General features: G+C 44.1%; 1 pseudogene; it reads right to left on the minus strand.

Moving 5' to 3' along the window:
- Positions 1-229: 229 nt before the first annotated feature.
- LOC109269831 (proteasome subunit alpha type-7-like) lies at positions 230-7317 on the minus strand (annotated as a pseudogene).
- Between the last annotated feature and the right edge of the window lie 3182 nt (positions 7318-10499).

Below are 10499 nucleotides of genomic sequence, written 5' to 3' on the forward strand. Positions count from 1 at the left end.
TTAACATTTATTTTTGAGAGAAAGAGAGAGAGCACAAGTGGGGGAGCCACACACACAGAGAGAGAGAGAGAGAGAGAGAGAGAGAAACACAGAATCCCAAGAAGGCTCCAGGTTCTGAGCTGTCAGCATAGAGCCTGACACGGGACTGGAACCCACAAACAGCAAGATCATGACCTGAGCCAAAGTTGGACACTCAACCAACTGAGCCACCCAGGCACCCCATCATGCTTTCTTTTTATTTCTTCTTTTTGTTTTTTTTTTTCTCTTTTTAAATTTCATACTTCTCAATTTCTTCAGGATTTAAAATCTTGAGGGTTGATCTCATCTCATGACAACCAGTTCAATGTTTTTGTCACCAGACTGAACCACTTCCAGGAAAGCCCTGATAACCAGTATAATGATCAGGTCATCCCTCTCTATGGCTTCATCAGTGTAATTGGTCTCTAGAAACTCACGCAGGGGGCACCTGGGTGGCTCAGTCGGTTAACTATTGGACTCTTGATTTCCGGTCAGGTCCTTATCTCACAGTTCCTAGGTTCAAGCCCCCACCCCCACCCCCTTCAGGCTCTCTGCTGTCAGTACAGATCCTACTTGGGATTCATTCTCTTTCTCTCTTTCTCTCTTTCTCTCTCAAAATAAATAAATAAACATTTAAAAAAGAAAAAGAAACTCACATATGGACTTGGAACCCCAACCTATGGCATTGGCTTTCCAGGCATGGTATGTCCCTGCGGGTCAGTCTGATACAGCCTGAAGATGCCACCAAAGTTGAAACCCACAATAAGAGCAGAGATGCCAAAAGGCCTGTGCCCATTGCTCTGTGTGCAGTGTTGCTTCAGGCTGGCCATGTAGCAGGTCATTGTACTCCACGGTGACTGGGTCCTCCATGGTCAGTCAGCCGGTGACTCTGGCATTCCACCCCGGCCCTGTTGATGACCATCCTCAGATCGGCAGTGAACCCTGCAAGTACCACGCAGACGCTGTCATCCAACGCACAGATCTTGCACATGGTTCTCTCATCCTACACTTTGGCCACTGACTTCTTCTCCATGCCCAGAACAACAACGTCCTTTCCTCACAGGCCAACCGCAGTCGAGCCCCTCTTCATGGCCTCCTGTGCATACTCCACTTGGAAGAGGTGACAGTGGGATGAGAAGACGGTGATGACATGGTCGTAGCTCAGGTTGGCGGCTTGGAGGCGGGCCTGGGCAAAGCGCACACTCACGGCCACACGGCCCGAGGTTCACAATGCCTCTGAGAAGACTCTTGGCTGATTGGAATTTTTTTCTCTCAGATGATCTTTGCCTTTGTTTTTGTCAGGCTGCCCTCCCCCCAAACTGTGGTTTGGTTGTAATAGAAATAAATGTTGACATTAATTATGGAGAGAAATGGAATTTTTATAATATTGAGTCTTTCCACCCTGAAACATCTTCAACCCATTTATCTAGTTGTCTTTAGGAATTCCCTGTGAAGTTTTATAGTTTTCTTCATATGATATACATATACATATACATATACATATACATATACATATACATGTATTTCTTAATTTCCAGGGCTTGGGGGTAAGGGGTAGTCTTATAGTATTATTATAGTCTTATTGTTGTTATTATAAGATATTTTCTATCATCTTATTCATAATTATTTTCTAGTTGGCTGTATTTTGTATGTCCAACTTAACTAAACTCATTAGGACTCTTGATTTTTCTAAGACTCTTAATTTTTCAGGTGATTGTTATTGACTCTGCAGGTAGGTAATCTAATCCTTTGCAACTAGTATTTCCAATATTATGTCTGGTTTTTTCCCATTTTATTATGTTGAACAGAATTGAATTTTCAGGAAAATGTAATATATTAGTGACAGCAACCATCTTAATACCTTGCTGTTAATGTTAATAGAAATGCTTCAAATATTAGGATAAAGCATATGAAATTGCCATTTTCCAGCCCCCATTCCACCCCCCCCAAAAATCAAGTGTCAGCAATTTCCTATCTTTCAATCTATTATTTGGCCATTTGGTGAATTTCAAATAGGAATTCATATTGATTAAACAAAAATTTTTGAGTGCCTTCAGTGTGACAGACATGGAATTAAGCCGTGGGGATGTAACTCTAAGCGAGACAAACACAGTTTCTGCCATCTTGGAGTTAATATTACTATGGGAAAAAGCAGATATAGTTCAGCTAACCAAAAAAAAAAAAAATTAACGAACCAATTAAAATAGTGAAAAAGCTGAGAGGAATTACGTGCTAGGAAGTGGAGCAAAGGCACAGCTCAGACAGGATCAGTCCTTTTAAGGTGGGACACTGAAGCTGAGAGCCAAAGCCTGAGACACAGCTACCCACACGACGAGCTCTGAGGATCAGTCCGGGCAGAGACAGCTAAGAACAGGCTCTGAAAGGAAACTTGGCTGGTGAGTTCCTGAATCTATGGTCATGTGGCCAGAACGCCACAAAGTGGGTCCCCAAGCCACAGGCCAAGCCTGAGCTGGTGACGGTGGGAACAGAGTTTTGAACTGAATGTGGATTAAGATTTAGGTTTGGAATGGGCTGTTAATTGAAAATTAGATCTCTTTCACTGAGAGAAGTGACAAGCAAGTGACAGGATCTGTTCCGAGTTGGTACACGGGGTCGGAGAAGGGGTGTGATGGAGCACCTTCAGAGGCACTGGTGAGAGAGATAAATAAAACCTGATAGTACCCTACTGCATTCAGTCATCCTATAAACCAGTTCCACAGGCTGCAGAGGCAAGCTGAGGATACATCTGTGTAGGTGTTGAACTTCATTTTGCAAACCAAAAGGAAGCAGTAATGCTTTCTGAGCAAAGGCTTGATTCTCCAAAATCAGAGAAAGGATCACAGGACCCTAAGACAGAAGAGGAACAGGGATGTGCCTCTCTGTGGCTCTCACTTGTGGCTGGGCCTGCATTATTTGTACGTCTTTTAAAATCCAGCAAAAAGTTCCAATGAAACAAATTTTCACAGCTACCCCCCAGGCCAGAAAGTTACATAAAAGTTGTTCCACTCGCCTATTGTCATATTTCAGAAAAGATGAACAAGTTGTATGTGAAGCTGGATGAAAGACCAGTGGCAGAGAAAAGCCAGAGCTGGGTTCCAGCCAAGTCTATAAAGACAAGGGAAAATTCTGGAGGGTAAAGCTAATACGACAATGGGCATTCTAGCAGGTAGGTAAGGCATAAGCATAGGGTCCAAAGGAGTAAGGCTCAGTAAACGGTGGGAGTCCTAGAGGAACATACATATGGTATGGTTAGGAAGAGGCAGAGTGTGACAAGGGTCAGGGGACACTTGAAAGCCCAGGCTTTAGTGGTTGATACTATATGGCAGAAGTGGCAATGAGAGGTCATCACATCCCTGTCCCCAGGAGGCAACTGGGTCCCAGGCCAGATCAAGGCTCTAGACCTTGCAACAGGCTTATATGACCAGACAGCTCATTTGATCCAGAATATACAACACAAAAAGAATATCCAAGGGGCTGAGGGTGTTTACTCGGGTCCAAAGGGATCTAAGGCCTGGGCAGAGGCCAGTTGAAAGAAGGAAAGTCAATGAGTATAGCGTGGGAGAAGGTAACAAAGCAGAGGCAAGGCAGGGACAGGGTCTATTTGGCCTCACAGGACTTTCTAGGCCTGATGACAGCAGCCATCCAACCTCACCCCTTTCCCTCTCCTTGAGGAGGCTCTCCTCTCCCTCATAGCCTTTCCCTGCTTATGCCTGGGCATGTTAAAACTCTGACGTGAGTTACTGGAAACGTAACTTGCTACTTGCATGTAACGATGTAACAAAAGAACAAGGAAACACTGTGAGCGTCACAGGAGAGACTCAGGACCAATGGGCCACTGGTCGCCACGGTAACCACAATCAAAACAAGGATTCCAGCTTTCCTGAAGCCCTTGTTTAATGATGATTGTGTTACAGAGAGAGAGTAACTAATCCCACAGTGCATTATAAACAGAGTTGCTAGTATCCAACATCATCAATGACGGAGAAAAATAACTTCTAACTGGACAAAGTACATTTCTCAGGGTTTATGTGCATCTCATGCCAAAAACAAAACAAAGCAAAACCACCAACCCATGGAGGGAATCTCAGCTCAGCTTGAAATCATTGTTTTATCCTTGTGTCCTTTTTTTTCTTTTCCACCCCAGTTTTCAGAGAGAGATACCTTCCTGAACTCCTAAGAAACATGATACATTTGCTTATAAACCCAAACATGCATATCCCTACCCCTATGGGTAAAAAGGACAGAAATGTAATGATTACTATGAAATACTCGCATTTAGAGTGGATTTAATAAGTTTTTTTTATGTGATCAGGGCAATACATAATCCAGGCTTATCTCTTTGAAGCAGATTGTTCCTTTCTAAATGCCTGATGCAAATGTGAAACACAACCTTCCCTCTCCTTTCCTAGCTTCCCTCTCCCCTGGCTGGGAACCTCTTAAGGCCCACTGCTGCCACCCACTGGTTGGGAAGCCAATACACAGCTTCCCTGGCTTTGGATTTCTTAGTCTCTCTGAGGCCGCCCCGCAAAACCACTGCGACCCTTGGATGGGGTACAAGTTCACCAATCTCTCTTCTCTGTTTCAAAGCCTGTTCCACTTTGCATCTACCATACAGCTCTCATAACAAGAGAACACTCTGGATAAGTGAAAATAAGCACATAGGGAAGCCAACTTCAGTTTTCTTTTCCACTCTGACTCATCATTTGGGCCAAAGGCCCAATACCAACTTACTCTAGTTCCCATGTCTCATTTATATTTGCATGGAGAGTCTGATAAGTTGCTGATTAGGCGATGAATTGACTGCCTGATAGTCAGGTATCTATCCCTGGACCAATCAGCTCTGGCCAGGGGTAAGGGTTATCTTGTACTAATATGGCTGTCCAGTCTGTCCCCAGAGGCCATTCCCAAAGAATGGAGGTGAAGTAGGGTTCTCAGAAAACCACATTCTTTAACAGGCTCTGAAGCAACTTAACCTTCAGCTGTCATGCTCTTTCATTGTGTGTGCTATTCTCTTGACTTTAACATGGAAGTGGTATCATACACAGAGTTGTAATAAGTGCCTTTCCTTGGTGGCTGCACCATTTTCTGGTATATAACCACAAGCAATGACCTAGCCCCTCTGACCTTCCTTTTTTTTTTTTTTTTTTTTCACCTTTAAAATGAATCTGCCCCATGAGATTTTCATGGGGATTTAAAAGAAAAAAGATCACATATGTAAACTACTCAGCATGGAGCGTGGCACAAAGTCAATGCAAAATTAACATCAGATGCTATTATCCCCATCATCACTACATCATCACCATCATCGAGTCAGGAAGGCCATTTTCAGAGTTTCAAGTTGAACATTAAATTTACTCCCAGTCAACTTCAGCCTCCCCATCCTATTTATTACACCAAAAATAATCAGCTGGTCATGAATTCAAATGCTTGCAATTACTACCCAGGATATGAGTCTTCCCATCCAGCATGGTAAATGGAACAGATAAAGTCAGTTCTGACCAAATTTTACCAGAAACTGGATAGGCCAAAGAGTAGAAGGACATCATGTGAGATGAGGAAAAAGAAGCACATTCTCCAGCTTTATGAATTCCTGGATGCTAGAACAGGATTCCTCAGAATGATGTGAAACTAAATAATCAGCAAAGATGAAATTTTTAAGGTAATCTGATCCAGTGCCAAGAAGTTTATTTGGGAGGAAAATATTCCCTAAGAGCCGAAGGATGTTTCAAAGGGCTCATCAGTAAACCTTCAAAAAAAGAGGCTCCTTGTTGGGACTTTGTGAGTCTGGATGACTTTGCAAAGCAATATGGTGTGGCCACACCCTCAAGATCCTAAAGACCCAATAATTGGGAAAGGAATATATGGCCAAAGATACTTAGCACCTTACTTTTAGTTGCACCTTGTGGAAAGAACTTTGCCTGCAAATGCAATTGTATAACATCTCAAAGGAGCTTACAGTCTACATCAGAGCAGGAACAGTGCAGGTGAGAATGGGAAGACACATAGGCCAGGCCACTGCCCTGGATCTTGGAGAACAGACTCTTCAATATACCAGCTCAGAAACCCTGGGCAAGTAACCCACCCTCTATGTAACTGGGGAGAACTGAATCAGATCAATGATTTTCAAGTTTCGCCACCTGGCCCTACAGTCCCTCTATAAATTCAGAAGCCGTTGCAGGTTTGGGAGGAAAGATAAGGCGTGCAAGTAAGACTGAGCCTCGGGTTCCCACCACTACCATTATAATGCCTTCAGCTAGACAATCTCTGCCCTTTTGATGATCCAGATAAGATTCTGTTAAGGGGCGCCTGGGTGGCACAGTCGGTTAAGCGTCCGACTTCAGCCAGGTCACGATCTCGCGGTCTGTGAGTTCGAGCCCCGCGTCAGGCTCTGGGCTGATGGCTCGGAGCCTGGAGCCTGTTTCAGATTCTGTGTCTCCCTCTCTCTCTGCCCGTCCCCCGTTCATGCTCTGTCTGTCTCTCTCTGTCCCAAAAATAAATAAAAAACGTTGAAAAAAAAAATTAAAAAAAAAAAAAAAAAAAAAGAAAGAAAAATCCTTCATGTTTCTTAAGAAAAAAAAAAAAACTACGTGATTTCCAAACCCATTCTAGTTCTAACAGTCTATGGTTTCAGATGGAGGGAACGGGATTGCTTCACGAAGAGGCTGGAATGGAGGGTTGACATGAGATCACAAAGAGCCTTGCACACCATGCTAGGGCATTTTTGCTCCACCCAGTGGGGAGCCATGAAAGGGGAACAATACGACCAGGTCACTATGTTCGCAGAGTGCCCTGAAGACTTGGATGAGCGGAGTATGCACTGAGAGTTGGTTGGCAGTGTTCCAACACCGTCCAAACAGAAAGTAGTTCATCAGTGTTTTATCAGAGAGGTGAAAAATAGGAAAGAAAAATGGATGGGACAGAGGCCAGCATCCTCCATCCTGTTTGGGGTTTTTTTGTTTGTCTTCTAACTCCATTCCCATCCTCAAAAAGCTGAGTAAAAATGACTCTTTTCACTTGCCAACAATGTTACTGACCAATCCCCTTACACAAGATGAGCACAATGACACCATGGTAAGGGGCGTGTCATCTTCAGCTACTTAACAAAGACCAGGACACTGTTCCCCAGCCAGATCATGTCAATGGTTGGCCACCTTGTTCAACTTCCCCATGACCCACATGCTCCCAAGCTCCCAGCTATGCAGCTGCACATCCCGAATCAGCTTTGAAGAGGGACTTCCAGAATGTCTTTGTCCCAGCAGCTTCCTAGCTCACCATATCTGCTCCCACCATCTGCTCCATCAGGGCAGGGAATCCCCACAGATGTCCTAGTGGGCTTGTTGAAGACAGAAAAGCCATATCCAGGCCTCTGATTTACGATGTGGCATGAACTGAACACTCTTCTCATGTTCTTGAGTCCAACACAAATGAGCAAAAGCAGATATGTAAAGCTGGCGCTAAGAGAATATGCTACACCTTTAAAAACACCTCAGCTGTCTGGCAACCTGCTGTGGAGGGCTCACTGGGAAGCAGGACACCATTCCCTTGACTGTAGCTATGAACCTGGTTCTGGAAAGAGCTGTCAGCCCACACCCCTGGCACCAGGCTTCTCCTATCATTCCCACCAGGTTGCCTAGCCCTTGCCAGGGTGTATACACATGCTATTCCTCTGCCAGGAACACCCTTCCCCCAGATTCTTTTTAGGTGTTCATAAATTCAAATCATTTTTGAGCTAATTCAACAGAGTAATGAATAACAACTTCTTCCTGCAATCCATCTTCTTGAAATCAACTTTGTTTCATACGTTAGCAACGAAATTTTGGAACCAGAGAATTGAAATGCAGAATTTTCAATAGTTATCAAGTCCAATCCATGCATTTTGAATTTGAAGAAATAGACCCAGACAGGGGAAATGACTTTTCTAAAGTCACACAAGAATAACCAACACTAACAGATATTAATGCTAGGGGCTATGCTAAGTGCTTCACACACATTAGCACATTTAATCTCACAATGTCCCTCTGAGGTAGGTGCTATTTATTACTAGCCTCATGAGAAAACTGAAAGGGGAAAGGACTAATCCAAGTTATATAAGCTTGATGATATCAGATGAAATTCTAGATGGGTGACCCCTGGGGGATGGGCAGGGAGACAGAGAGAAAAGGTGAGTGGAGGATGGTCTCCATGAGTAAGCCAATCAACTTCTCCTCTCTGAATTTCAGTTACTAAATCTGTGAATTGAAGATAATTTTCTTAACTGCAAAGCACTATGCAAATGAAAGAGAAAAGGGTGTTTTTACAAAGTGAAAAGAGGATTTATTGTTATTTTCTACTTAAAAGACATTCTTATGTTAAAAAATAATAAAATACTACAGAAAGAAAAACATGAGGAAAATAAACATTATCCATTCCATTATCCAGAGATTATTAGCATCTTAATGCTAATACAAGAAATCTGTTTGTGTTTATATGTGTGCATATAATTATTAATAAATGGGATCATACTCTTCATGCTGTCTTGTGATCTATTCTTTTCACTCAAGTTATACCTGGTGAAAAATCAAGAGAATTTTATTTTCAGGAGGCCATTCTTCTGAGCTTAGATCATCCCTGTGAGAAGAACCAGGTGGTTTACTTATCATCCTCTTGATGGCTTATGCAACTGGTCCTCAGAGGCAGCATCATCACCCATAGGGCCCTTGGTCCTGCACAGAGGCCAGGGGAACACATGAGAGCTGCAAGCCATCCTGCTCCAATCCAGAGGCCAGGGGAACACATGAGAGCTTCAATCACCTGCTCCAGGCGAGCCCCCTGGCACAGCTACAACATCCAGGGAAGGGGGCCCTTGTGTGATTTCCATAATGGCACTGTGTGCGCTGGTGTCTGCGTAGGGTTGACTCTAGCCATGCAGACCCTGGATCCAGAGAGCCTGCTTCTGACAACACTGGAGCCAGCAAGGGCAAGCACAGTCGGCGCCATCCATCTGCCCCGTCTGTGCCAGATCTATGCCCCATGCCCCAGAGCACAGGGTCAAACCACAGCATGCGAAGAACAGGCTCTGAGAATGGGTGCTAAGTCAGTTCTGCTCTATGGATGGAGGGCTCACAGTGGTTTCATTCTTTTCCTCTAAACAAATTTTAGGAAAATATCCAAATGATAGGAAATTGAGCAAAGCCTCAGCCCAAATGCTTGTTCATGTACCACCTGGGAGAACCAGGAGGCTCTGAGTCCAGTTTCCCTTTAGGCTGTCTCTGGTGGTCTCTATATTTATCCAAAGTTCACTGAACTAAAGCAGTTGCAGGGTGAATTCATTTTCTATTACAGCACAATAAGTTACCCAAAAATTTAGCAGCTAAAAATGACAAGCATTTCATATCTCAAAGTTTCTGTGGGTCAGGAATCTTGAGCACAGCTTTAGCAGGACACTTGGAGTTCAAGGTTGCTCATGAAGTTGCTGCTAAGCTGTCAGCCAGGGCTGCAGTTGTCTCAGAGTGTAACTGGGACTAGAGAATCTGCTTTTAAGTTCACCCACATGGCTGTTGGCATGCTTCGGTTCTTTGCCAAATGGGCCTCTCCATTGGGCTGCCTCATAACATGGCAGCTCACTTCCCCCAGCACCAGGGAAGCTGGCAGCGGGGTGCGGGAGAGGAGAGGGAAAAAGGAGAAAAGGGAGGGGGGTGGGAGGGAGACAAGAGTGGATACGGTCTTTTTGGGTTTGGGTTGGGTTTTTTAGAGAGAGAGAGTGAAGTGAGAGACGAGCAGATGACAGAGGGAAAGAGAGAGACTCTTAAGCAGGCTCCTCAGTCAGCTCAGAGCCCAATGTGGAGCTCGATCCTATGACTCTGGGATCACGTTCTGAGCTGAAATCAAGAGTCAGATGCTCCACAGACTGAGCCATTCAGGCACCCCAAGTCTGTTTATAACCTAATCTGAGGAATGACCTCATATCACTTTTGCAGTATTCTATTCAGTAGATCCAGCCCATACTAAAGGGAAGGGAATTACAGAAATGCACCACCCTCCATCCTCTTGCCTGGAACATAGATATAATAGCTAGATTCTGCCAGTCACCTTGGCTGGTGAGGATGAGGGCCACACCCTAGAGATGGTGGATCAGAAAACAGGAAGGAGAAGCCTGAGTCCCTGATGACTTCACCACATCATCATTGCCTCTTACTCAAGAGATAAAACTTTAAGTGTTGAAGCCATTCTTGACTTGAGGGTTTGTGTTTGTTTTTTGTTTTTTTTTTCACATGCAGGTGAGTGTAATCTTATCTGAGCTAGGTTGAGCTAGCACTAACCTCAATTAAGGGTTCACATTCAACCAGAATATACATCTTTTAAAGAGGAACATCTAAACTCAGAAAGGTAAAGTTTTCACCCAACATCACCCAGCTAGAGACTGACAGGAATGAGACCCAAACTCCTGGTCTCTACATTTACCCAAGCTGGTTCTGAGTGTCCCCAAAATTTGTTGAACACTC

The sequence above is a fragment of the Panthera pardus genome, unplaced genomic scaffold, assembly GCF_024362965.1.
Source record: "Panthera pardus isolate Hobbes unplaced genomic scaffold, ASM2436296v1 HiC_scaffold_20, whole genome shotgun sequence".
NCBI lineage: Eukaryota > Metazoa > Chordata > Mammalia > Carnivora > Felidae > Panthera > Panthera pardus.